The sequence below is a fragment of the Canis lupus genome, chromosome 23 (assembly GCF_011100685.1).
Source record: "Canis lupus familiaris isolate Mischka breed German Shepherd chromosome 23, alternate assembly UU_Cfam_GSD_1.0, whole genome shotgun sequence".
NCBI lineage: Eukaryota > Metazoa > Chordata > Mammalia > Carnivora > Canidae > Canis > Canis lupus.
In genome coordinates, this window is record NC_049244.1 from 18862112 (window position 1) to 18889732 (window position 27621).

Sequence of the window (27621 nt, forward strand, 5' to 3'; positions counted from 1 at the left end):
GCAGTCATTTAGGGACCTAGCATAAAGATAGCGCTGTCATCTGACACATGTAGCTTCCTAGGTTGCTCTGGATCCAGCTAGCAGAAAGATAAGAGAGATAAGAATTATACAGGAGATTTTATTCACCAGGTCAAGTGATATATGATATTTTTGCTTATATATCACTGACAGACAGAACTTGGTCACATGGCTGCACCTTAAATACTGGGAGTGTTGGGAGATGTAGCCTTTGGCTGGGCAACCACTTTCCAGCAAAAACTCCCCATTGTGGAAAGGGAACACCACCATTGGTGGAAGCAAGATGTCTATTTTCCTATGGATTTGCTGATCTTTACCACATCTGCTTATTGTAGGGGTTTGGAAAACAATAGAGGAAGAGAGGAAGCAAAATCACAAATTAATACCCTGCTCTGTTTAATTAGTGTTTCTTGAGAAGAGAGCTATTGTCACTTTAGGTGAGACACTTCTTCAATTGCTGGACAGTGTCTCACACTGTGGTAAGTTCATATCTCTGACCCCTGCCCACTAATGCCAGAGTAATTCCAGACACTATGACAACCAAAAATGCTATACATTTCCAAATGTCTTCCTCAGGGTTGGGACTACGATGGCTGAAAACCACAAAAAGTCAGAACTTCAAAGTATCAGCCAACTGTTAACTCTTGCTGGATCAGGATATCAGAATTATCTCATCAAACAAACCTTCCAGTGGGTTCCACTCTTATTAACATCTCCCTAGAATGTCATGTGTTCTTCCTACTTTACCATAGCAGATGTGACCATATACCGATGTGCCTGACTCCACTGCAAACACCTCAGGGCGACTAGCCATTTAATGTAATAAGGTTACCATTTCTTTAAATGTTTCAGAACTGTCCTTTTGGAATCATCTTCTGTGACAGCACTATGTAAAAACGTGTAGTCACTGACCTTCAGGGAACCACAGAGGCTCCTGAGTTCAACGTTCTGTCTTGTCCATACTTTTTATTATGCCTCTGCCAAGAGTTCCTCAACCTTTATTCATTCAACATCATGTGTCCTGAGCACAATGCAGTGAAAAATAAGTTAGTGACCTCATAGTTTAATAAGAAAGACTAGTACATAGGTGGATCTTTACAATGGAAGTAGGTAAATGCCAAGGCTCAGGTAGGAAGGAAATGCAGTGGAATACAAATGAGGGAGGGACTAGACTGGCTTCTTAGAAGACATTGATTTGTGTGCTTCAATGGAAAAGGTTGAGTTTTCCAGATTGAAACACTAGGGTGGTAGTGACAGTATCAGTAGGCACATACTTGGGGAGACTATAAGTATTATAAGGGACTTGGGGATGGAAGAAGCCTAGGAAGTTTAGGAAAGAATAAGGAGCCTGGGAAAGGTAGAAGGGAAATGAGATGGATGGATTGGTGTAAATTGGATAGAAAGGGAAGGTCTGAGAGGACTACTGTGAAACAGAGGGTGAGCCAAGTGTGAGAGGGAGTGGAGGCAGCAAGCATCCTGATAGACTTGAAGGGACATGGAGATTGGGCCTTTGGTGTAAACATCTCTAATGATACAGACCTCCTGAGGAAACAAACCTCACATCTGACAACTTTAGATGTTCCAAAGGTCTTCTCAATACTTAGCCAATACCTGCCTTAGTTCCTACCCTATGCCCTGGTTCTATTCTCCTAGACACAGAGACGGAGCATAATCACTATTCCATAGATCAGCCCTTTTAGAGTCCAAAGACAGTTATTAGAGCTCCATGAGTATCTACTCTTTTCCAGGCTAAAGTCCCCCTTCATATGTGTTTTTCTGTATGTTTTTAATCTTCTTTTCATCCTTATCATAGTCCTCTGTCCTGGGCATATTCTATTTGGTCCACATTTCCCTTAAAATATGGCACCCAGATGCAACATACTATTTCAGTGTGGTTCACCCACATAATCTTTGATCTGCATTTGAGCATCAAATGAAGTTACCAAGCAGGCATACCACATTACTGAGTCATGCTGAACTTCCTGTCAACCACTGTGAGTGTTGCTGGTAAGCTCATTCCCTATTCTATTCACAGGCAGATGTTTTTTTAAATGTGAGTGTGTAACTTTACAGATATCAGTTAATGTTTCCCTTGGTAAGATTTGGTCCATTTTTCTATGTTGTCAAGAGCTTTGGAATAGTACTCATTTTATGATGTCTTAGGCAAGTATGATAAACATGACACCAATGTCCTCTTTCACAGTCTTGATAATGATGTATATTGATTCAAGGCTGAGACAGAACTCCATAAACTGCCACAAAAGACCTCTAAAAAATAAACTCTTTGTATCACTCTTTGTCTTCATCCTTTGGTCTTATGTTTTCCCATATTTTAACATCTTTTATTTTCATATCTGGGTTAATCAGAGAAGTCCATGAGCAGCGGCCAGCTTAGTTCCTTGCGTTTCTTTGTCCTTGTCTGCTTCACACATTACACAATCAGAATTTCATTTCTGACACCTTCCTAGTCTGTTTGGGAAGACTATACATTGGGCTGCTATTCATAAATTTCTTTTTTTAAGATTTTATTTATTTGAGAGAGAGAGAAAGAGAGAGAGAGAGACACCAAACATGGAGCCCGACATGGGGCTCAACCCCATGTCCCATGAGATCATAACCTGAGCCAAAATTATCAGTTGGATGCTTAACTGACAGCCACCCAGCACCCTGCTGTTCATCTATTTCTACTAAGTTTGCCCAAATATTTTTTTTAAAATTCTCAAGTCTTAAAAAAAAAATTCTCAAGTCTTGGTTATACGTCTCATTATGAACCATTTCTTAGTACAGTATCTTGCTTCTTTTTCTGTATAAATTCATGGACATCCTTAGAGAAATCTACCTTCCTAATCAATTTCTTTCTCATCCTTCAATCTTCCTCACTTAATGATTAAATAAGCTTCCCTTGTTGCTCTTGCATCCTAGGAGATTATGTCAACAAAGGTGGTATGAACAAAGAAAATGGATTTTCTACAATGAGGGAACCACAAGAAAAAAGAAAAGTAAAGATAACAGCGTATTCTGCAGATTTTCCATGTATGTATGTTTGGTTCATAACCTCACAAGTAGAGAGGAAGAAGCTACATCTTTTCTGTAGAATACTACTTCTTTTTCTTTTATCACAGAGGAATAGCAAATACACAATAGGGGATCGACAGATGTTTTTGAATAACTATCAACAACAACAACAACATGGGTTAATGTTTAAATGTACACAAATTTCCACATTCTGGTTGAAGCAATTAAAATCTTGGAGCTTAGAAGACCGTTCCTCATAGAAATATCTATAAACACAGGCATTTACATGATAGGTCAAGAAATGGTCATGAATAAATAACAGCTTACAAGGAAAAAAATTACCTTTAGAAACGTCTCACTGAAAAGTCAGTAAATGGGTAAGAAATAAATGTTATAAATGAATTTATAAGCACACACAAACACACATCCACAATGGCCATTATTTGCCCAGACGGCAAGTATAAAAATAATTCATTTTTAAAGTTCCCCCCACCCCCCAAAAAAAAGTTATATAAGACTTGATTCTGGGGGGCTGTCCAAGATGGTAGCATAGGAAGCTCCTGAACACACCTCCTCTCAAGGACACATTGAATGCACAGCTATATATTGAACAATTTCCTCTTTTTTTATGGAAAAAATCCTGGAAATTAGCTGAACAAATCCTTCAAACAAATGATAAAAGGGTCACATTGAGATGAGTATGAAAAGTAGGGGCATGGTCCCCCCCAACTCCTCCCCTCACCCAGGGTGGTAAATCACTATTGAGAGGGATCTCACAAACTAGGAGCTTCTGAGGAGTGAGGGGTTCCTGTCCCAAATAAGCCATTCCAACCCTTGGAACTTGCAACAGAGAGATGAGTCCCCAAAAGGTCTGGCTTGGAAAACCAATAGGATTTATATCCAGGAGACCAAAAGGGCTGTAGGGAACAGAGGTACTTCTCTTAAAGAGCTCACATGCAGACTCGCTTGTCCCCAGGACCAGCAAAAAAAAAAAAAAAAAAAAAAAAAAAAAAAAAAAAAATTTGAAATGGTACCTAGACTATATATGAAGGAGGTTCATTTGCTAATCTTACACATCTGTAAGAGGGACAGGCCTATGTTGGGACTTTCTTTAGGGACTTGAGACACTGGCAGGAGCCATTTCTGCACTCTTCCTCTACCTTCATAGCACTGGCAAATGCACCTTAGCCCTGTAGTCTCCCCATGCCTTACTAATGCCAGTGGATGTGCCCAAGCCATGCATTCTCCCACAGTTTTGCTAAGCTAGTGTGCATATGAAGTCCACAAAGGGGTGCCCCTTTATCATCTGGCTCTGGTAGCAGGAAGGGCTTACATTTCTGGGTCCCAAAGGACTGTAACAATCAGAGACAGCTTTTGGTAGGCTACTGCTCCAGAGTTTAGACAGCAGTCTAAAACATATCCCAAGTCTTCCTATAAAAAAAAAGCGTTATTTATTTCTCCTGGACCTTCATTCTGAGGAAGAGAGTTCAGATTTGCCACACATTTAGAGGTTACAAAGTTGTCAGGGAACATGGGCCGAAGAATGCCATCTATGTGCTCTTCCTATCCTTTTCTTCAGATCACCAGTAACTTGTAGGAAGGAGCTCATACACTTGTCTGGAGCCCCTATATTTGCAACAGTCACCAAGGGCATACTATATCACCTGGTTTAAAGGGCATTAGGGTATAACAGTTCCAGTCACAAAGGACTGCATATTTATATTTGCATACTTTAAAAGCTGCTGCCTGAGGATCTGGCTTACAATCAGAATGAAACTAAAACTGATTAAGATTCCTCCCCTTGGAACACTTACAGGTCTTGGCACACCCTCAACAAATGGGACCTATCAAGAATAAATCAAGAGCTAAGGCGAATGTGAATGAGAAGGTTTATGTCCTACACAAGGCTACTCTTTCAGGCCTAGAAGTAACTGTTTGACTAGTCTATGGAAGCAGAGAGTCAAGCAAAATGGGGAACAGTGTAATATGTTCCTAATGAAAGAACAAGATAAAACATCAGGGGGAAAAAAAAAGACCTTAATAAAATGGAATAAGAAGTTTACCTGATAAAGACTTTCAAGTAAGGTCATTAAGATGTTTACCCAAATTGGGAGAAGAATGAACATAGCAGAAACTTCAACAAGAAGAAATAAAATATAAGAAAGTACCAAACAGAAGTCACAGAGCTGAACAACATAATAACTCAACTGAAAAATATACTAGACAAGTTCAAGAGCAGACTAGATGAAAAAAAAAAAAAAAAAGAATAAATGATCTATAAAACAAGGCAGTGGAACTCCCACAAACAGAGAAGCTAAAGAAAAGAGTATTTTAAAAAGTGAAGACAGCATAAGGGACAATGGGACAACATCAAGCAGAGTAATTTTTGTGTTATGAGTTCCAGAAGGAGAAGAGAGAAAGAAAGGAGCAGAAAACTTGTTTGAAGATGTAATGGTTGAAAACTTCCTAATTTGGGGAAGGAAACAGGTATCTAGATGCAAGAAGCCCAGAATTCCAAATAAGATGAGACCAAAAAGACCCACACCAAAGCACATTATAATTAAAATGTCAAGAGTTAAAGAGAGAATCTTAAAAGCAGTGAGAGGGAAAATAAAAAGAAAAAAAAAAAAAAGAAAAACAACAACTTATTATGAACAGAAGAACCCCACAAGACTATCAGCAGATCTTCAGCAAAAACTGCCAGCCAGAAGGGAATGACACAATATATTCAAAATGCTGAAGGAAAAATCTTCCAACTAACCATATCTGGTAAGATTATCTTACCACCACTAAACCAGCCTTAAAAGAAAAGTCAAAGAGATTTTTTTAAGCTGAAAAGAAAGATCATTAATTAGTAACAAGAAAACATAAGAAAGTATAAATCTCTCTGGTAAAGGTAAATACATAGTAAAAATAGTGAATTAATTAAATGAGGCTAGTATGAAGGTTAAAACAAAAGTAACAAAAATAACTATAACTGTGATAATCAGGGGATGCATAAAATAAAACGATGTCAGATGTGACATCAAAAACATGAAACAGGGACTCCTGGGTTGCTCAGTGGTTTAGCATTTGTCTTCAGCTCAGGGCATGATCCTGGAGTCCCAGGATCAAATCTTGCATCGGGCTCCTTGCAGGGAGCCTGCTTCTCCCTCCGCCTATGTCTCTGCCTCTCTCTGTGTGTCTCTCATGAATAAATAAATAAAATTTTTAAAAAATGCAAACAAGGATCCCTGGGTGGCGCAGCGGTTTAGCGCCTGCCTTTGGACCAGGGCGCGATCCTGGGGACCCAGGATCGAATCCCACGTCAGGCTCCCGGCATGGAGCCTGCTTCTCCCTCTGCCTGTGTCTCTGCCTCTCTCTCTCTCTCTCTCTGTGTGACTATCATAAATAAAAATTAAAAAAAAAAATGCAAACAAAACAAAACAAAACAACTCCAAAAACATGAAGCATAGGGTGGGGGTAAAAATGTGGGGGTTTAGAATATGTAAAATCTTAACTTGCTATCAACTTAAAATACACTGTTATATATGGGCTGTTATATGTGAGCCTCATGGTAACCACAAAGCAAAAACCTACAGTATATACACAAAAGATAATGAGAAAGAAATCTAAGCATAACACTGTAAGTCATCAAACCACAAGAAAAGAGAACAAGAGAAGAAGAAATGAAGCAAGTAGAACTATAAAATAGCCAAAAAACAGTGAACAAATGGCAATAAGTACATACGCATCAATAATTACTTTAAAGGTAAATGGACTAAATTCTCTCATCAAAAAAGAGAGCATGGCTGAATGCATTAAAACAAACAAACAAACAAAAACCCAAGGCCAATCTATATGCTGTTGATAAGAAGATCATGTCACATCTAAGTACACACACTGACTGAATGTGAAAGGATGGAAAAAGATTCCATGAAAAAGGAAAACAAAAGAAAGCTGGAGTACCTATACTTATATCAGACAAAATGGACTTAAAAAAAAAAAAAGATTTTATTGCATCCCTGACAAAATAGACTTTAAACAAAAATTATAATGAAAGACAAAAAAGAACATAGCATAAAGACTATGCAAAAAATTGTCTCTTCAAGAAATGGTGCTAGGAAAACTGGATAACAAATGTATAAAAATGAAGCTTTCTTATACCACATACAAAAATAAACTCAAAATAGATTGAGGACCTAAATGTGAAACCTGAAACCATAAAAATCCTAGAAGAGAGCACAGGCAGTAATTTCTCTGACACTGGCCATGGAAACCTTTTTCTAGATAGGTCTCCTGAGGTAAGGGAAATAAAAACAAAAATAAACTATTGGGGTTACATCAAAATATAAAGCTTCTGTACAACAGAGGAAACAATCAGTAAAACTCAATAAAACTTAAAGGCAACCTACTGAATGGGAGAAGATATTTGCAAATGATATATCCAATAAAGGGTTAGTATCCAAAATGTATAAAGAACTTGTAAAAAAATTTAAAAAAAGAACTTATACAACTCAACACTAATAATAATAATAATAATAATAATAATGCAATTCAAACATGGGCAGAAGACATGAATAGACATTTCTCCAAAGAAGACATTCAGATGGCCAAAAGACACATAAAAGATGATCGACATCACTCATCATTAGGGAAATGCAAATCAAAACCCTGGTAATGGGACCATACCTGGGTGGCTCAGAGGTTAAGTCTGCCTTTGGCTCAGGGTGTGATCCTGGAGTCCCAGGATCGAGTCCCACATCGGGCTCCCTGCATGGAGCCTGCTCCTCCCTCTTCCTATGTCTCTGCCTCTCTCTGTCTGTCTCTGTCTCTCATAAATGAATAAATAAAATCTTAAAAAAAAAAAACCACCATAACATATTACATCACACCTATTAGAATGGGTATTATTAAAAAGTCAAGAAAAAGGAACCCTTCTACACTGTTGGTGGGAATTCAAACTGGTGCAGCTACATGGAAAACAGTATGAAGAAATAAGTAGAATTACCGTATGATCCAGTAATTTCACTACTGGATATTTACTAAAAGAATATGATTTAAAAATATTTATGTACTGCTATGTTGATATTTACAATAGCCAAATTTTGGAAGCAGCCCAAGTGCCCAATGATAGATGAATTGTATAAATAAGGTGTGGTATATATATACACAATGGAATATTACTGAGCCATAAAAAGAATAAAATCTTAGCATTTGCAACAACATGGATGGATCTAGAGAAAGCAAAAGCAAGACAGCAGACAAACCAAAAAAACAGACTCTTGACTATAGAGAACTGATGGTTACCAGAGGGGTGTTTGGTAGGGGGACTAGTGAAATAGGTGAAGAGGATTAAGAATACACTAATCACAATGAACACTGAGTAATGGATTCAATGATTGAATCACTATATTATACACCTAATCTAATGTAATACTATGTTAACTACACAGGAATTTTAAAAACAACAAAAATTTTTTAAAGATAGAAAAAAAAGAAGGGCATTGCATAATGATATATATCCCAACAAGAGGATATAACATTGATAAATATTTATGCACCCAATATAGGAGCATGTAAACATATAAAGCATATATTACACACCTAAAGAAAGAGTACAGCAATACAATCATTGTGGGTAACTTTAATTCCTAACTTATATCAGTGGATAGATGTCTCAAATAGAAAATCAATAAGGAAACATGGGTCTTAAATGACACATTGGACTAGATGAATTAATAGATTTATACAAACAATTCCATCTAAGGGCAGCAGAATACATATTCTTCCTAGGTGCACATGGAACATTCTCCAAAATAGATCATATGTTAAGCCATAAAACAAATTTCAAAAGATTTTTTCTTTTTTTCTTTTTTCTTTTTATTTTTTTAATAAATATTTTATTTATTCATTCATGAGAAACACAGAGAGAGAGGGAGGCAGAGACACAGGCGGAGGGAGAAGCAGGCCCCATGCAGGGAGCCTGATGTGGGACTCAATCTGGGGTATCCAGGATCACACCCTGGGCTGAAGGTGGTGCTAAACCACTGAGCCACCCAGGCTGCCCTCAAAAGATGTTTTAAAAATAGAAATCATATCAAGTATATTTTCTGACCACAACTGTATTAAACTAGAAATCAATTATAAAAAAAAGAAACTGGAAAAAATCACAAATAGTTGGGGATTAAATAATACACTACTAAATAACCAGTGGTCAAAGAAGAAATCACTAAAAAATTACCTTGTGATAGATGAAAATATAAATACAATTTACCAAAATCTGTAGAATGCAGAGAAAAAAGCTCTAAGAGGGAAGTTCATAGCAATACAGGCCTACCTCAAGAAATAAGAAAAAAACTCAAGTGAACAATACAATGTTATACCTAAAAGAAGAGAAAAAATGAGAATAAGTGAAGTTCAAACTTCATAGAAGAAAGAAAATAACAAAGATCAGAGCAAAAACAGAGACTAAAAAAACAGACAAGATCCATGAGACTAAGAGCTTGTTCTTTTAAAAGATTAAATTGACAAGCATTATAGCTAGATGCACCAGAGTTTAAAGAGATAAATAAGAAATCAAAGAATTTACAACTAACACTATAGAAATAAAAAGGATTATGAAACTACTATAAACAATTTTACATCATCAGATTGGATAATACTGGGAGAAATGGATAATGCCTGGAAACACAATTTTCTAAGACTGAAACATAACTAGAAAATCTAAATAGATAACTAGTAAGGTGATTAAATCAGTAATCAATATTTCCCAACAGATAATGTCCAGGACTGGGTAGCTTTGAGGATGAGTTTTACCAAACATTAAAAGAAAATTTAATTCTTCTCAAATGCTACTAAAAAATTGAAGAGGGGGAAATTTCCCCAAACTCATTCAATAAAGCCAAGTCCAGATAAGGACATCAATAAAGGAAATTATAGCCCAATATCTCTGATGAACATACATGTAAAAATTGTCAACAGAATATTAACAAACCAAGTTAAACAATATTATTAAAAGGATCATACACTATAATCAAATGGGATTTATTCCAGGGATGCAAGGATGGTTCAACATCCACAAAACAATTAACATGACACATCATTAACAAAATGAAGAAAAATCATATGATTTTAATAGATGTAGAAAAAGTATTTGATAAAATTCAACCTGCATTTATGATAAAAACAATCAGCAAGATAGGTATAGAGGAAATACCTCAACATAATAAAAGTCATATATGACAAGCCCATAGTTAACATACTCAATGGTAAAAAGCTGAAAGCTCTTCCTCTAAGATCAGGAACACAAGAACCACTCCAAATATTTTTTACTCAACACATTAGAAGTCCTAGGTAGAGCAATTAGGCAAGAAAAAAGAAACAAAAGGCATCTAAATTGAAAAGGAAAATGTAAAGCTCTATTTGTGAACAACATGATTTTCTCTCTCTGTCTCTCTGTCTCTGTCTCTGTCTGTCTGTCTGTCTCTCTCTCTATATATATAAAATCCTAAAAACTCCATAATAAAGCTGTTAGAACTAATACATTAATTTATTAGAGATGCAGGGTACAAAAATCTGTTGTGCTTTCATACACTAACAACAAACCATCCAAAAGAGAAATGAAGAAAAAAATTCCATTTGCAAATGAATTAAAAGAATAAACCATTGAGGATAAATTTAACCAAGGAGATCAAAGATCTATACACTGAAAACTATAACAGAGTGATGAAAAAAATTGATGAAGACACAAATAAATGGAAAGATATTCCGTGCTCATGAATTGAAAGAATACTGTTAGGATGTCCATATTACCAAAATAGTCTATAGATTCAAAGCACCTCCCACCAAAATCCAAATATCATTTTTCACAGAATTAAAACAATCTACAATTTGTATAAAACCACAGAAGATCTCAAATAGCCAAAGTAATCTTGAGAAAGAAGAGCAAAGCTGGATACATGCCTCCTGATTTTAAACTATACTACAAAGCTATAGCAATCAAAACAGATGATACTGACATAAAAACAGACCCATAGATCAATGAACAGAATAGAGAACCCAGTAATAAATCCATGTATATATATGAACAATTTGCAAAAAAGGAGCATGAATATGCAATGGGGAAAGGGTAGTTTCTTCAGTAAGTGGATTTTAAATGGGACAATGGTGTAAACTGGAACATATACAAAAGAATGAAGCTAGATTGTCTTCTACCATACATAAAAATTAACTCACAATGGATTAAAGACTTAGACGTAAGACCTGAAACCACAAAATTCCTGGAAGAAAACATTGGTGGTAAGCTCCTTAACATCAGTCTTGTTATTTTTTTTTTTGGTCTGACTCCAAAAGCAAAAATAAATAAGTGGGATTACATCATATTGAAAATCTTCTGCATAGCAAATAAAGTCATCAAAATGAAAAGGCAACCCACGGAATAGGAGAAAATACAAATCATATATCTGATTAGGGATTAATATCCAAAATATATAAAGAACTCACACAACTCAATAGGTGAAAAACAATCCAATTTAAAAATGGGCAGAGGATCTGAACAGGCAATTTTCTAAAGAAGACATACAGATGGCCAGCAGGCAAATGAAAAGATGCTCAACATCCTTTGTCATTAGGGAAATGCAAATCAAAACCACAGTAAGCTATTACCTCACACCTTTTAGAAAAGCTATTATCAAAAAGACAAGAAATAACAAGTGGTAAGGATGTGGAGAAAAGGGAAATTCATGCATTGTTGGTGGGAATGTAAATTGGTGCAGCCACTGTGGAGAAAAGTATGAAGGTTCCTCAAAAAATTAAAAATAGGAACAGCACAGATCTGGCAGTTTCACATATAGGTATTTGAAGAAAATGAAAACACTAATTCAAAAATATATATGTACTCCTATGTTCATTGCAGCATTATTTATAATAGTTAAGATACAGAAACAACTAAATGTCCATAAATAGATGGATGAAGAAAAAGTGGTGTACACACACACACACACACACACGCACGCACTAGAATATTACTCAGCCATACGAAGAATGACATTTTGCCACTTATGACAACATAAATGGACCTTGAATGTATTATTTCACCTTGAAGGTGAAAGAAGTCAGAGAAAGACAAATACTTTGTGATCTCATTTGTATTTGCAATCTAAAACCTAAAGGAATCGAACAAAACAAAATTCAGATACAGAGAACACAATAGTGTTTGTCAGCAGGGAGACAGGAGGGGGGTTGTTAAAGGAGGTCAAGAGGTACAAACTCCCAGTTTTAAAATAAGTCATCAAGATGTAATGACAGTGTGATGACTATAGTCAATAATATTAGAATGTATATTTGAAAATTACCAGGAGAGTAAATCCTAGCATTTCTTATCTCAAAAAAAAGTGTCACTTTGATGAGATGGTAACCAGACTTACTATGGTGATCATTTCCCAATGTACACAAATATTGAATCGTACCTGAACCTAAGGGAATTTTATGTCAATTCTATCTCAGTAAAAAACAAAACTATGACTCTATGCAGGTATATGCTCTGTATCCTCAATTTCTCTATCAGGCCAACAAGGAAAGTTTGTTCCCATCATATCTCCCAGTAATGGTACTTAAAATAACCAAATGAATGAAGGATCTCATGTTATTAATACAAAAAAAAATAAAACAAAAACAAAACAAAAGACCAGGTTTTGATAGCCTATGGACTTTAGAAGCTCAACTGAAAAAATAAATAAAACTATACTGCACAAACGACTCTAATATGGTATAAAATCTGTACAATCAGAATCTCAAATTACAGCTTTTTTCTCCCAAAATTCAGCTCTGTGAGAGCCCTTCATGGCAAGTACTGATTCTTACTCGTCAAGATAAATTTTATCTTTTTTAGCTTTTATTTTTTCACTTACAAGGTGCATAATAATTAAGGATTTTGGTTGCCAAGGGTGAAATGCTGTTTCAAACTCCAAGTTCAATTGTTTTGTGAATTTGTAATTGCACCCTTTCTGAGGGATGGGGAAGGCAGAGGAGGAAATTCACAAAAGTGACACAAAGCAGATAATAATAGAGTCCCATGAGGAATTCATAATGATATTCAAGGTGTGAGGGAAAGAAATTGTTTTTGGCACAAAGAATGATCTCTGATCACTCACCGCTAATCACCACTGAGATGGCTAGAGATGTAAGGACCTGCTTTGTGTCCTAACAACAGATTAAACATCTAGGTCTTGATCTCCAGAGAAAATTTCTATTTGTCTTAATCCAGTGTGTCTGGGAAGTTGAGGGTACAGATATTTGAGAGAATTCAGCAGGCATTTCCTTTGTGATCATGACTGGTAACAAAAAAAAAAAAAAAAAAAAAGGGTGGGTGGGTGTTACCCTAAAGTGAACTCCAAATTTAAACTTGTCAGCAAACTTGACCTCTTCACCAATATCAAGGGCAGTGCCTAGGTTAGATGCAGAGAGAGCTAGGATGCTAACATTTGTGGAATCTGCCAAGTATTCGGAATGGTTCTGGTTGTGCCTTAAACGTTCCATGTCAAGCAATTCAAGTAATGATACACAGGCCCAATTTATGGATGAGCAGATGAGATCACCAAGCGTGACATAAACATGTAAATGGCCCAACATTGTAAAGTCAGTCAGTGGCAGGGCCTAGAATCTCTCCAAATACAATTGCATTGTCTTCTGCTTTACCCTACCTCGCCTTTTTTTTTTTGTCACAGGTAGGGTAGTTGCTAAGTACTTTTACGTTGTGGCTTGATAGGCTCCCAGGTCATCCAGCATTCTCCTTTCCCACATACACCCTAAGGCCTTTCCTTGATAGGACACATTCTAAGCATGCTTTTAATGCTTTAGGTGCTACATTTAAGGAAAGCTATCAGAGAAGGAAGAACCAGCCGGCCATTAAGTTGAGCCCTCAGCTACAGCATTTCTGCTATCTTTAATCAGGTTCTCAGCTTTGCGAAATAGAAGTGGGATGTCATTTGTTGATTCAGAGATGATTAGGCTGTAGGTAAACTCATGTTTGTCAAATTTGGAAGAAACTGATTATTAGCACGGATGCTCATTTACTAGTTAAGGAGAGAAGCTACCCATGCCCAGAGATGCAAATCCTGTTCTACATGGAACTGCCTCTCTATGTAGGGTACCAGAGAAATTAAAGAGGAGGGGAAATATTCCTGAAGCCTACTATCCAGGCTGTAGAAAAACCTGAAGAACTACTTCCATTCTACAGTCAATGCAGTCAATGCATATCTTTGATGAACCATACAAGCTACATATAACTCTCCTTTGGATAACACTCAGGAAACCCAGACAAATTTATAATAGTGAGTCATTACATGTCTCATGAAATGCCAACCAACTGAATGGGCTGACATTTTATTTCAGATCATTGCATCACATTTTCCTTAGAATATGCAATTCTACAGGGATCCCTGGGTGGCTTAGCAGTTTAGCTCCTGCGTTCAGTCCAGGGCATGATCCTGGAGTCCCGGGATCGAGTCCCACATCGGGCTCCTTGCAAAGAGTCTGCTTCTCCCTCTGCCTGTGTCTCTGCCTCTCTCTCTCTTTCTGTGTCTCTCATGAATAAATAAATAAAATCTTTAAAAAAAATGCAATTCTACAACATGTTTGCAACTGTTCTTTTAGGCTGTTTATTCTGGATTGGTGAAGTTCATCCATTATAAAATGGATGATGGGACAACTGGATATCCATTCATATGCAAAAAGAATAAGTTGGACCAAAACCTCACACCACATACAAAAATTAACTCAAAATGGATCAGAGACCCAAACACTAAAACTGAAACTAGAAAACTGTGAAAAGAAAAATCACAGGTCTAAATATTGGTGACGTTGGATTAGGCAATGATTCATAAGATAGGTCACCAAAATCAAAAAGAAAAAAATAAATTGGATCTCATTAAAATACAGACTTTGAGGCTTCACATGACACCATCAAAAAAGTGAAAAGAAAAGCCAAAAAAATAGGAGGAAGAATTTGCAAATCATATATCTTACAAGTGGCTTTTATTCAGGATATATAGAGACTTCTTAAAATTCAACCACAAAAAGACAAATAACCCAAGGGAAAAGTGGCCGAAGTTTGAATAGACACTTTGCTAAAGAGGATATGCAAATGTTAATATGCACATGAAAAGACATCATCACCAAAAGTCAGGAGGGAAATGTAAATCAAAACCATGCTGAGTTTCCCCTTCAACCCTATCACATAGAGCTAGAATGAACAAGTACAGGGGAGAAGGTAGAAAAATGGAACCGTCATACATTGATAATGAGAGTGTGCAATTGTGCAGCTGCCTTGGAAAAGTTTGTCCCTCAAAAAGTCACACAGAGAGCTACCATATTACTCAACTATTCCACTCCTAAGTATACACCTAAGGGAACTAGAAAAATACATCTATATAAAAGCTTGTACACAAATGTGCATAGTGGCCTTATTTACAATATCCAATAAGTGGAAACAACCCAAACATTCATCAAGCAAAAAATGAATAAACAAAGCATTGTATATGTAGACAGTGGTAAATTATTTGGCCATAAAAATGAATAAAGTACTGATGCCTGCTACACCATAGGTGAATCTTGACTACATCACTGTAAATGAAAGAAGCCAGTCACAAAAGACCACATATTATATGAGCCCATGTATATGAAATGTCCAGAATAGACATATCCATGGAAACAAAAGGAGAACAGTAGTTGCCAGATGCTGAGGGAAGGTGGAATAGGGAGTGATTGCTAATGGGTTTGGGGTTTCTTTTGGGATGCAAAAAATGTTCTGGAATTAGGTAGTGGTGGTATTTACAGAACTCTGAATATAATAAAATCCACTATATTGTACACTTTATAGTGGTGAACTTTGTGACATGTGAATTATCTATTAGTAAAGCTGTTATTAAAATAAGTGTACTTTTTTCCTTTTTTAAAAAAAATTATATCTGAGTTACTGGCCATAAAACGTATTCATTACTTTTGGAGAATGATTTTTAAACAACAATTACCAGCCCATGTAAAACAAGACCCAGTAAAATGCCACACGGTATTTGGAATGTGAAAGCGACAAGAGGAAAATAAAAGACGAAAGGGAAAAGAAACAGAAAATGTATTAAAATAATATTCTGCTTACTTTAAGATCATTTTATAATGCTGTTTTGGAAGTCATTCTGAGCGATTGTCTAATAAATGGCATCAACTTATTATAAGATCACTTTAGTACTTTAGTAACCAAATTCTCTAAATGGATTGCCCAAAGTATACTGAATATTGTTCTATATAGAATCCTTCTGTTGTGAGGTATTAATGCAGGAAAGCTTTTAAGTATTAAAGGAAATCTTTTCAGATGAAAAAGTGAACTTTATTAAATGGAAAGATGGCAATTATGATAATAGCACAAGATGCTCTCTTTCAAGCAATACCAAAAGTAGAGAAAAATATCAAATGTGGAAAGTGCATAGTCTGATTAGCTCAATATTGGAACACTTATAACCTATGCTTAGAGTTTCAGAGAGAAATAAAGGGATAAAAAGGGACATAATTATCAGAATTATGTACATCTTACAATCTCTAAGGTTTTAAGTGAAAACTTTAATATTGAAAAAGTATATTAACCATAAGAATTGATCTTCCAGATAAATAACATCTAAACTCAAAACTGGTCCTAGAACTTTTTGTAAGAAAAATAATTAATGAGGAAGAGTTCTATTCTATTTTTCTTACATTCTCTACCAAATTCACTATGAAATGCTAGGTCACCAAACCAAAAGAAGAGTGTTGATGTAAAATTTAATGTTCATTTTCTCTATTATACATGTATATATTAGTATTAATAGTTTAAACCACCAGTTCTTTCATCAACTAGAAAGCATGTTGAGGGGAAAAAATATTCCTTTCCTCCTCTCTGACTTCCTCCCTCTTTCTTTCCCTCTCTTCTTCACTAGATCCTACACTTCAGTCTTTCCTTCTGTTCTTCTTTATTAGTAATATAATGGCCATTTAGATATTGTTCATAGTTTTTGCTTTTGAAGGGTGCAAGGCATTTTAGAAGAGGCCTTTTCATTCTTTAGAAAGCCAGTAGAATAAATATTTCAGCAGAGAAATGTAAAGAAAAAAATTGCCAATCTGCTGTTTTGAGGTAAGAAAAAACAAGGTATCACTCTCTTTGAAAGTATGTGTAGTTTAAATGCTTCTGATTATTAAAATTAGGTGGATGTTCACCTAACTCTGTTATATCTATTCTTTTTATTTACTGTGTAATTCTAACAGCATTACTCTTGGCACAATTAGTATTTGCCAAATGAATATAGCAGGGCAAGAAGCTATAGCTACAAGTTCATTCATTCATATGAGAAAACTGTACTACAAATATATCAGAAACATGAGTATTTCTGAGGGATACACAAAAAGGGTATCTAGAAAGGCCAAAGAAGTAGAGTTAAAACTAAGATCCCCTGAAACAATTCACATGTACTCCTTTCTCAGGCTATGTAGACCTGGGGCTGTTGATCTTATAAGATATCTAGAGATATTTGATAATATGGAAAACAGAGGTGATGAAAGTCTCTAGCATTTGAACACATTTGGAGTGGTTTAAAGCATTTTTTATTCCCAGATACAAATGCTATGGGAAAAATCAGGACATTTCTATTTTTATTTTAAAGCACAAATAAAAAAGTAATAGTCAAAGAAGGACTTTTTGCAACAAAACATTCCACTCCATGTGTATATCTGTGTGTATGTTTCTTCAGTCTGCCTTCTTACCTTGTAACCTCACACAAGGGCTGTAATAAGTAAGAGAAAAGTGATCCACCACATGAAACAGCAGACTTGCTTATTACATCTATGGAATGTTTTGTCTGTGATTTAAGTGAGTAAAAGGCATGATGGCTATTACAGACACAGAGGAAAGAGGCCAGTTGGACTTCACTATAATGAAGAATGAACACCCTTCACCTTTGCTGGAACTCTGAAAATATATGCAATCTCTTTTCAATGAGGAGAAAGATGTTTCTTCTAGAGTTTAGTATCCTAACTTACCTCAAATGTCCCTAACTTTTTAAATTTATTATTACTTGATATTCAACTTACAGAACCTTCTCTGGTCTTCTGAATAAAATTTCCCTTATAATATTTGATGGAGAGAATGGATGGTACTTGCCAAGATGAAGGAAGTCAGCTGGAGATGTTCTCTCTATGTTATAACCAAAGAGTTCAGACAAAATAGAAAAAAACAACTGAGGTTTCTAAAATGTAAACATTCAATTGCAAGCCAATAGTGAGGAAAAGAAAAACTTGACAAATGACCAGTTCCATTGAATTTTCTGGTTAGGATAGCCCAATGGTTTAAGTTGTAGAATTAAGCAATGGCTATGGAGAGAAATCCATCTTTGTGGCCAGACAACTGGGGAAGAGGGGATACTGTGAGCCAGAAGTTATAGGGGAAATACCTGAAGTTTGGAGGATTTTTTGTTCTCACTCAGCCCTGCCCTGAGAACAGTCCCAGTCATGAGCTATATTGATGTGGTAGGGACAGTAACAGTGGCAACAGTGACAACAGTGGCATGGGTATATAAAACACCAAGAGAAAAACCTCTCTCTAGCCATAGAAACTAGAAAAAGAGGTCTCTGAGGGCTGAAGCATGTGGGGAGAATCCCTGTAATTTTTTTCTTCCTTCTTTTCTCTTGTTGCTTTACTCCAAGGGTGGATATAGTCACTTAGAAATATGAAAAAGTTAAGGGAAGAAACAACCATCTGGCCAGAGAAACCAGTATAAGTTCCCTCTGGAACCAGACAGTATGAGAAAATCCCAGGGAAGAAAGGATTGGAAAAATTAATCCCCTAATTCTATATTATAAATTAACACAAATCCCAGGCTTTCAATCCATGCATGCAAATTCTGGGGTTCAGAACATGCTACTCCAAAATATAGTGATTTGGCATACTAAATACGTTATGCTAGAGCAATTTGAGAAATGTCAGATACAGAAAGGACTCTCTGATCTCCTCCCACTCCACTTTTTTTTTTTTTTTTACCTAAAGTGGATCATAGAAACAGAAGGTGGTAGGACTCTGACCTCTGCCTCCTCTCCTGAAGGAGGTCATAAGAACCCCATGTGAGAAGTGCCCTTCTTATAGTTGGAGGAAAGGAACATTCTTATCTCTGTGAAGATGAAAGTGTACAGAGTGGAATCCAAGTGAACAGGCCTTCTTGCTATGTTTCTTCCAATTTATTATTCTTAGCTCATATCTTTTTGTCCTACCATGTTTACTCATGATTTTTCACTCTTCATCAAACCTAGACTAAAGGGGGATCCCTGGGTGGCTCAGCGGTTTAGCGCCTGCCTTTGACCCAGGGCGGATCCTGGGGTCCTGGGTTCGGGTCCTGCGTCGGCCTCCCGGCATGGAGCCTGCTTATCCCTCCTCCTGTGTCTCTGCCTCTCTCTCTCTCTCTCTCTTTCTCAAATAAATAAATAAATAAATAAATCTTAAAAAAAAAAAAACCTAGACTAAAAAGGTTAGGTTTAATTATTCTTTCCACTATTCATTTATTTATGAAGGCTCCTGCATCATGTGAAACTTATTATAAATAAATGGTGTGCTTTTTTCTTGTTATCTGTCTTATGTCAGTCTAACTTATGGAAGCCCAGTCAGAGAACCTGGGAGGGTAGTAGGAAAGACTTTTTTCTTCCCCTACACAAAGAAAAAATAATAAAGATAAAAGCAGAATAGAATGAAATTGAAAACAGAAGTTATAAAGAGAAAATAAAAGCTAGCTCTTTATATAGATCATTAAAACTCATAAGCACCTAGACAAGTAGACCAAAAAAGAGAAAAGTCACAAATTACCAATATAAAGAATAAATGAAGAATATCACTACAGACCCTACAGACCTGAAATTTGATAACTGAGATGAAATATACTATTTTCTTTAAAAATCTAGACTATCAAAACTTACTCAAGAAGGAATACATAACCTGGATAGCCTGTAGATATTAAAGAAGTTGGAAAATTCCAATAAAATTCCAAACCCATATGGTTTCCATGGGGAATTTTAAGACATACTGAAAGAAAGAAAGAAAGAAAGAAAGAAAGAAAGAAAGAAAGAAAGAAAGAAGCATTTCTATCCATTTTCTTCTAGAAAATCCAAAAGGAAATAATATTTCCCAATCATTTCATGAAGCCAGCATTACCTTTATAGTAAAAACAAAGACATTACATATAATGACAACAACAAAACAAACCCAAAACTATAGACCAATATGAAAAAAAATCTCAAAATCCTCAACAAAATATGGGATACTGAATATAGATATATCACAACAAAGTAGGGAAACAAGGTTGGATAAACATTCAAAATTGATTTAAGCATGGTATTTCTAGTTAAAGAAAAAGAAATGTGATTCTCTTAATGAATACAGAAAAATCATTTGACAAAAATTCAACATCCATTCAGGATTCAGAAACAAAAATCAAACCTGAAACAAAAGAAAAACCTTCCAGCAAACCAAGGACAAAAATAAATGCACCTAGCCTAACACAGGGCATCTAGAAAAATCTATAGTTTACATTGAATTTTAGGGTAAAAGACTGAATGCTTTTTACATAATATTGGGATGAACACAAGTACATCTGTTCTCACTATTTTTATTCAATATTATTCTAGAAGTCTTAACCAGTGCTCTAAAATAAGTAAAATAAGCACAAATAAATACAGATTAGAAAAGAGGAAATACAAGTGTCTCTATTCACGAGATGATGGCCTGCATGAAAAATTCCAAGGAATTAAGAAAAACATACATAAACCTTCTAGAATAAGTGATATTATCAAGATATCAGGATACAAGTTCAATATTTTAAAAAATCAAATGCAAAAAAAAATCAAATGCATCCCTATATATCAGCAATGTAAAATTAAGAAGCAAAATTTTTAAAGATACTCTTCACAATAGCACTGATAAATACACATAAATCTAAAAAATATAAAATGTGTATGCTGAAAATTATAAAACACTGGTCAAAAAAGAAAAGAAACCCTAAAGAAATGAAAAAATATGCTATGTTCATGGATTAGAAGTCTTGATATTGCCAAAATGCTAATTCTTCCTAAATAGACGTGTAGAGTCAACAGAATCACATTGAGAATTAGTTTGTAAACACCATGAAGTTGATTCTAACAATTACATGGAAAGTCAAAGAGACTAAAATTGTCAAATAATTTTGAAAAAGAGGAACAAACTATCAGCAACCATATTATCCAATTTCAAGACTTATGATAAAGCTACAGAAATAAACACAGTATGTTATTGATAAAAAGATAAATACATAGATCAGTGGAATACAATAGAATCCAGAAATAGATCTACACAATATGGCCAGTTAATTTTCTACAAAGGTACAAACACAGTTAAGTGAAGAATTGCTAGACTTTGCAGCAAATGGTCCTTGGAAAATTGACATCTATACACAAAAGGAAAATGAATCACAAACAGTATCTCATATATTTAAATATAATGCCTTAATTAAACATAAAGGCATAGGACTTTTAGAAGACAACAAAGAACAAAGTCTTTGTGACCATAGTCAGGCAGTGAGATCTTAGATAGGAAACCAAAAGAAAAAAACCTGATAAATTGGACTTCATCAAAATGGAGACCTTTTAGTCTGTGAAAGACAGTGTTAGGAAAATGAAAATCACATCCCCAACAAAGGCCTTCTAACCAGAATAAATAAGGAACTCTAAAAATTCAACAATAAGAAAGCAAACAACCCAATTAAAAAATGCACAAAAACCTTGAACAGATCCTTCAATGAAATACATTAGGTGACAAGTAAGCAAAGAAAAGATACTTCAAAAGTCATTCAGGAATTGCGAATTTTCACCACAACTACGTATTGTGAGATACTAGAATGGCTAATATTAAAAATAAAAAAAATATTTCCGACTGCTGCCAAGATTTAGAGCATCTGGAACTCTCACACACTGACAGACAAAGATGCAACTTTAACTTCTCCAAGGAATAACCTACAATGTTGCAGGGTACTGATTGTTTCCTAGTAGTGTTGCTTGGCTACAAGGAAGAAAAACTAAAAGCCTACAAAGACTTCTGAAATTCATTTCATAGGAGCTGAGGGATACCCAGGAGTCAAAAACAATTTGCATTTGTGCTTCTAAACAAGGACCAGGGGATCCCTGGGTGGCGCAGTGGTTTGGCGCTGCCTTTGGCCTGGGGTGTGATCCTGCAGACCCAGGATCCAGTCCCACGTCAGGCTCCCGGTGCATGGAGCCTGCTTCTCCCTCTGCCTGTGTCTCTGCCTCTCTCTCTCTCTCTGTGTGACTATCATAAATAAATAAAAATTAAAAAAAAAGCTTTAAAAAATAAATAAACAAGGACCAAAGTGGGTGTAAGTCAAATAAAGGAAATCCTTCTGTTTTCTGAGAAAAACAGGCATTTCCTTACTGCTCTATGTCTTGACCAACAGGCTTTTTATTAAATTTGCTGAAAGTACTGAGTTCTTACTTTCAAAAGTTTCTTTGGCATAACCCTTTGGCATAACCCTTTGTATTAACAACAAAATGTAATTTTGTTCTTAGATACTGGGTTTTAAATACTTGTTTGTTTTAAGAAGGAGGTATTCCCAGGAGCCAAGAGCCAAAGAAACAAACATGTCAACTTTTGTATTTTGATAAGATTTTCTTATTTTCTTAATTTTAGATACAGGGATTTTTATAAGATATCATACATAGTCAATGTTCAATGCATTGATCATTTCTGCATAACAAAATTTAAAAAAATCTTATAGAAGACTGACTAAATCTGTATTGTTTAATATGGTAACTCAATGTGGCTAATTAAATTCAAAATTAAAGTTAAAAATTCAGTTTTTTTTTTTAAATCACATTAGCCATATTTTAAGCGCTCAACAGTGACCCGTGGCTAGTGGTTACTAGAGTGGATAGCACTGCAACAGTAGAGTATAAAGACTGTGGGCTTTGGGAGTCTGAAAGGCTGTGGTTTCCATTCTACAGTCTTGAGCAAACCTCAGCTTTCTGTAAACTGAAGAAAGAATGCTTGTTATCTGGGAAGAGGAAACGAGACGATATTAACAATAATGATAGTTATTATTGGACAGTTAACACCAGAAAAATATAACTTAACTGAGGAATTTAACTTCTCTTTGAAATAGCCTATTCCAGTTTTGAGAAACAATTTATGTTGGTGATTGGACTTTACTTTTATTTCTTCCTATCACTCTATCTTCTAGATATTTGCAGATTAGTAGGAGAAGAGGCAAGTGTCCCATTTTTATTTACAATTTCATGAAATATGGGAGGACAGCTTGACCACTATCTAACTTCATTTTCCATGTATCTCTGTGTTCCCAGAGTGTGAAAAGGCATGAGGAAATGCTGGTTGGTTTTGGGGGGGATGCTATAAGCTTACTGTCTTTAATAATTATAAAATCCTTCTTCTCTAAATAATTATTATGAAACTAAATTATTTGGAATAGAAAGTGTTTATACATAAGAGAGAATGGCGGTAGGAATGTGAAAGAGGGAAGGGGGATCTTAATACCAGGGATTCCTAGGCTAATACTTCAGGATAAGCATACTTTATTCATTATTTGTTTTTATTCCTTTGGTGTCACTAGGCACCATCACTCATAATATATTTACTCAAGATCCTTCCCCACTCCAGAAATAGGGTTTACAATACAAGTCTTTGATGATCTGAAAAACTATAGTGCACTTCATTACAGAGTATACTTAGGGAGAGGATGAGCTTTAGTTGGGGTGACCTGTCACACTAGCTCATCCATTACATCTCTTGTCACAACTGTTTACTTTTTCACACTGTGCTGGAGCCGTTAAGAAGAAACACTAAGGTGGGATTGGCTACATGCTGTTCTCCTCTTGACCTGCCAGAGAATTAATCTTGAATGCTCAATTTAATGCTTTCTAACAATGACTGCTGGGGGTGAAAAAGTCTATTTAAAAAAAAAAAGGCACCCATTTAAAACAGAGATGTATATATGTCAGTGAAATTAAGTTCTCTCAGTTTATCTTTGATAAGGAAATAGTAGCAGAAGATCCCCACATCTCTTAACCACTTACAATACAGCCAAGGATTACTGGGATAGGATGTTTACTTACCCATTAAAGTAGACAAAAATCAGTAAAACATATCTATTTGTAAATGGCACTATAAATGATAGTTATTTATGGAAAATTATTATTTTCTACCAGGGATTTGGGAGAGGATTTTTATTTTTAAAATACTTATCAAATTTAATTTAGAGATCTTTAAATTTTGTACTTTTTAAAAAGTCACATGAAATTCACACAGAAAAGATTAAGTAAAGGTATGTAGAGTCCCTTTACTAAAATTCATGGAAATGAACAAAAGGAGAAACAAAATAGAATTCATAATTAAGTTATAAAACAACTGCAAATCACAGATAGGAAAATAGTTTTCCCAAGAGAGTGACTTTTGTTTTAAACTGAGATTTAAAAAAATGCCAATAAATGCTGGCAAACTTTTCTAGCAAGGTACAACTTAAAAAAAATATTTTGTTTATTCATAAGAGACACACAGAGAGAGGCAGAGACATAGACAGAGGAAGAAGCAGGCTCCCTGAAAGGAGCCTGATGCAGGACTTGATCCCAGACCCTGGGATCACGCCCTAAGCCAAAGGCAGATGCTCAACCACTGAGCCATCAAGATTTCCCTAGCAAAGTACAAATTTTTCTAAAAGTGAATTGGCAGGTTCTGAGAGATCCAAGGAATAGCCCCATCCCTAGAAGACTGAGGCTGTTAGTTAGTGGACAAGGGCATCAAGAATATAGAAATGTCCTTGCAGAATTCTGGCTCCTTATAATACCAAGATAACTTAGGAGAAAGGAAATAAAGGATAAATGAGAAAAAATGAAGAGAAACAAATTGCAGCTTGGTGAGGAAGCTTCATGATGAGTCATCCTAACCTCTTTGCCTTCGTAATTTGCTGTACCAAAAGAAAAATATTCTTCTAAAGCAGAAGGTACATTAATTAGTGAGAAAGTGTCTTTGTCAGTCTCAATTTACTCTCCACCTGCATATTTTTGCTTATACTAGTGGTAAGCAAACAGAAAGTCACAGATAGATGACTATTCAACAATGATCCAACATGACATCTGCACATAGTTACCATTATAGTGTCCTGTCTCCCATAACAAGAAAAATCAAAAGGTACATAAAAAGCATTCCATACGTTTCAGAGAATTGGGAATGAAGAACACTACAGACAAACACTCCCTCATGCTCTTAAAAAATGGAAAGAAACATGGAATTTTTGATTGGTGTGGAGAATATTGAAAAATCATTACAGGAGATGAAAGAAGAGATACTTAAAGAGATGAAACATAATCTGGCCATGGTGTGGAAAGAAATTAAAGTAATTAAGCCATTATTAAGAAAAAGAAAGCCAATCAGAAGCAGCTAGAAGTAAAATGGATACTGTTAGAAATAGAGGCAATAACACGGAAAACAAGCATCAGAAAGTAATCAATATAAAGGAAGCCCAAAAATCAGTCAAAGTTGTATTAGGCATGGCAGATTTGTCCATTCTTTGCAGTAGAGCATCCTTAAAGTAGAGAATTGAACAAATGATCAACTCAAACAACAATCACTATCACAGACAAGAGACTCTCACAGACACACTAGAAGAAAAGTTTCTTATGAAAAACAAAGTTCTGTATCTGCAGATCCACATGGCATGGTAGTTTTTCCTAAGAAAATTTTTACAAAATAATTAGTAAAAGGATATATTCCAGTCACGTTTTTGAACTGCAAGGATGGAGAAAGAAATCTAAAGGTATTGAGACAAAGTGTTACATTAACTACAAGATATAAAAATCAGGCTGGCTTCAGATTTCCCCATAGTAACACCCACTCACAGAAGGCACAGAAACAATCTCTCCTGACTGTTAAAAGAAAAATAAAACTGGGGCACCTGGGTTGCTCAGTTAGTTAAGCATTTGCCTTTGGCTCAGGTCATGATCTGGGGGTCCTGGGATTGAGTCCTACATCAGGATCACTGTTCAGCAGGGAGTCTGCTCCTCCCTTTCCCTCTGCCCCTCCTGCTCGTGCTCTCTCTCTCAAATGAATAAATAAAATCTTTAAGAAAAGAAAAGAGAAAAAGAAAAATAATATACCCAGCCCAGATTTTGGTCACTTTTAATGACATAAAAAGTCTTTCTAAAAATAAGTGAATAATTGACAAAGTCTAGTTGAGAATGGAATCCAGACCAACAAGAAATGAATGAAAAGGATATATAACGTAGGGAAGGAAAACTATAAAATAAAGGGATGGTCTGTGGGAACTGATCCCACATAAATTTAGAAGAAACTTAATGATCAACCATTATGAGAACTAGGATTATAAAAGAGAATGTAAATATTATAAACACTCACAATGCGAATCTACTAACATAACAAATAAAATGTAGTTGTGATGGGAAGAAATGTACGTAAGCCATATTCTTCATCTCCCAAAGCAATGTGTCAAAGATTACTTTCTAAAGATATCACTGTGTGTCTGTATGGAAACTATGATGAAAAGTGGAAAAAAAAAAAAAAAACAACACAGTAGAGGTATATATGTAGCATGATTCTAACTGTGAACTGGAGGGTGTGAGAGGGTTAGGATTGGCAAGAAAGAAAATTTTTAGTTAACACCAACAGTATAAAATTTCTGCAGTGCTTTTATAATTAATACCAAATAAACTCCCCTTTTGAATGGATAAATGTTTTATCTTCCATGCTTAGTCAAAATGTCTAGTTGATGATTTCAGTGATTCTACTGCAAAACTTAATCTTCTGAAAATATTTCTTTTGTTTTAACTCAAGGTAAAATAGTCAGACTTACATCGATTTCTCTTGTTTAATTTTTAAAAAAAATTATTTCTTTATTTCAGAGAGAGAGAGAGAGAGAGAGCGAGAGCACAAGCATGAGCAGGAGGAGGGAGCAGAGGGAGAAGCAGACTCTTTGCTGAGCACAGAGCCCCAGGCATAGCTTGATCCTAGGACCCTAGGATCATGACCTGAACCAAAGGCAACCACTGAACCAAAGGCAACCACTCAACCCAATGAACCATCCAGGAAGACCTCTTGTTTAAATTTTAAATATAGTTTCAGCACACATATTTACCTGGTAAGAGAGCTCATGAGCCCATCAAACAACCATCTTTTAAATGACCATGCTCTCTCAGTACTGGGAATCTCTTTGAGCAGTATCCTTAGAGCATCCAACCATCAGCTTCTGGAATAAAAGGCTACAGCTTGAAACAGGAGCCTGGCTAATAGGGCTCATCGAGAAAAGCAAAGCACCTAACCAAATTAATCGACAATAATCTCTCTAATGTTAAATGTTGTGGGGTGTCATACAATTGGTGTCTTACAGTATGACATGTTCTAGATTGTGAGAAAAATCACAAAATTAAATAGTCCTGAGGTATTATGGATAATTATGGGTCTTTCCAAAGTCCCTACACTCAGCCTTTCAGAACCTGTCACATCCTGATCAGTTTCTAGTGTGTCTCCTTGTG

General features: G+C 35.6%; 1 protein-coding gene and 1 long non-coding RNA gene across 2 annotated transcripts in view; one reads left to right on the top strand and one right to left on the bottom strand.

Annotated features, from left to right (window-relative positions):
* The window catches only part of RARB (retinoic acid receptor beta), a 510890-nt gene that overhangs the window by 316986 nt on the left and 166283 nt on the right, over positions 1 to 27621 (bottom strand). The gene's annotated exons all lie outside the window — the stretch shown is intronic.
* LOC111091903 lies at positions 942 to 5046 on the top strand. Its single transcript, XR_005376951.1, has 4 exons — positions 942 to 1064; positions 1832 to 2025; positions 2941 to 3051; positions 4850 to 5046. It is a non-coding gene; the product is annotated as an uncharacterized LOC111091903 (long non-coding RNA).